This window comes from Pelophylax lessonae (genome assembly GCF_965119305.1).
Source record: "Pelophylax lessonae genome assembly, chromosome: 6".
Lineage (NCBI taxonomy): Eukaryota > Metazoa > Chordata > Amphibia > Anura > Ranidae > Pelophylax > Pelophylax lessonae.
The window spans coordinates 12,942,305-12,944,023 of NC_138773.1; the positions used below are offsets into that span (position 1 = coordinate 12,942,305).

The following is a 1,719-nucleotide window of genomic DNA, read 5'->3' on the forward strand; positions in this document are numbered from 1 at the left end:
AACAGCTGTCAAAAAAGGCCTGGTCCTTATCTCTTGTTTAGGTAACGTCATATTTTTATTTCTGATGCTGCAGTAAAAACTGACTTGTCTCAATATCTTGGATAAAGAAGAACTGTAATTACACTCTGCTCTATGTATTCTACAGGAGCTTTGCTTTTTTAGCAAAAATCAGAAATTTATGGTAAAGAACTTTAACATTTGGCATTGCTGACAAGAAACTGACTTATGATTATTGCACCAAATTTTGAATCAACATTTGGAGTTTTTTTTCTATATTTGATACTTTGGATTGTCATAAATCAAGTCCTACAATGAGTTTAGAATTTTTATGAATGTTTTTATCACAAAAAAAATATGAATACAAATATTGTAATGAAGAATCAGACAATTTTATTCTTTCTTTCTGGACTGTCTGACCTTCCGGCTCTTCAGCTTCCTCTCTTTCTCTTCTTTCTTCTCATCTACCTTCTGACGTTATTTTGGAATTTGCTGATCATCTCACTCATAGTCACCGACTCTCACCTCCATGTTCCTATGTATTTCTTCCTTGGGAACCTGGCCAGTTTAGACCTCTGTTGTTCCTCAGTCACCGGCCCACGAACGTTATTTGACCTTCACACCAAGACAAGAAATATTACAATAACGGCTTGTATAACTCAAGTCTTCTGTTTTATATTCTTTGCCGCCTCTGAGATTTTTCTGTTGGCTGTCATGTCCTATGATCGGTATACCGCCATTTGTCAGCCATTACATTACACACAGATCATGAGTTGGAAAGTGTGTGTACAGTTGGCCTCCACTGTGTGGTGTCTCGGTTTTTCTTATTCTTTAGTTCACACACTTTGTGCCTTAAGATTATCATTCTGTGGATCACATATTATAGAAAGTTTCTTCTGTGACCTTCCCCAGCTGTTTCAGATCTCCTGCAGTGACATCTACATCAACATTCTGCTCATCTTTCTCCTAGGTGGCTTCCTTGGAGTTGGGTCTCTGATACTGACCATCATGCCCTATGTCTCTATATTCAAAACTGTCCTGAAAATGAAAGTTAAAGGTAAAAGGAGTAAAGTTTTTTCCACATGTACCTCTCACCTGACTGTGGTCTTCGTATTTTATTTCTCAGTTTTTTTTAATTATCTTCGCCCGAGCACTAATAATCATTTTGCCGCTGACAAAGTGGTGTCCGTCTTTTACACCATAATTGTTCCTCTTTTCAATCCTCTGATCTACAGTCTGAGGAACCAGGATATCAGAACAGCTTTTCACAATTGTTTTTATAGGAAAGCCTTCCACCTTCCACCTAAAATACAGAACGCACCTGATCTAAACCCGTATTAGGAGATTTTTAAAAGATACATTTAAGTAATATTTATTTATAACATGTATTTTTTGAAATACAACAATCTGCAAAAGTGCTTTACACATTTTTCACTCACATCAGTTCTTGCCCTCAAGGAACAAACAAAAATAAAATTCCCAGTTCAATTAGCTAACCAGTTTGCTTACCAACCAATATGGTTGGTAAGCAAACTGGTTAGCAAATTGAACTGGGAATTTTATTTCTTTTGTTTCATGTGCGTTGCCCTTTCATGTGTTCTTTGCTATGAAGGCCAGTTATAGGTGGGGGCAGATGCCATTTTCTTTCTTGCCCTCAAGGAGTTTACAATAGGAGGTTACTGCAATGATATTCTCCTGCGCATAGGTGTGATAGTCCAAATC

At 37.1% G+C, this 1,719-nt stretch overlaps 1 pseudogene across 1 annotated transcript; it reads left to right on the top strand.

Annotated features, from left to right (window-relative positions):
- Positions 1-372: 372 nt before the first annotated feature.
- On the top strand, positions 373-1,304 carry LOC309557284 (olfactory receptor 5B12-like; annotated as a pseudogene). Its single transcript has one exon. The product of its transcript is annotated as an olfactory receptor 5B12-like (transcript).
- The last annotated feature ends 415 nt before the right edge of the window (positions 1,305-1,719 follow it).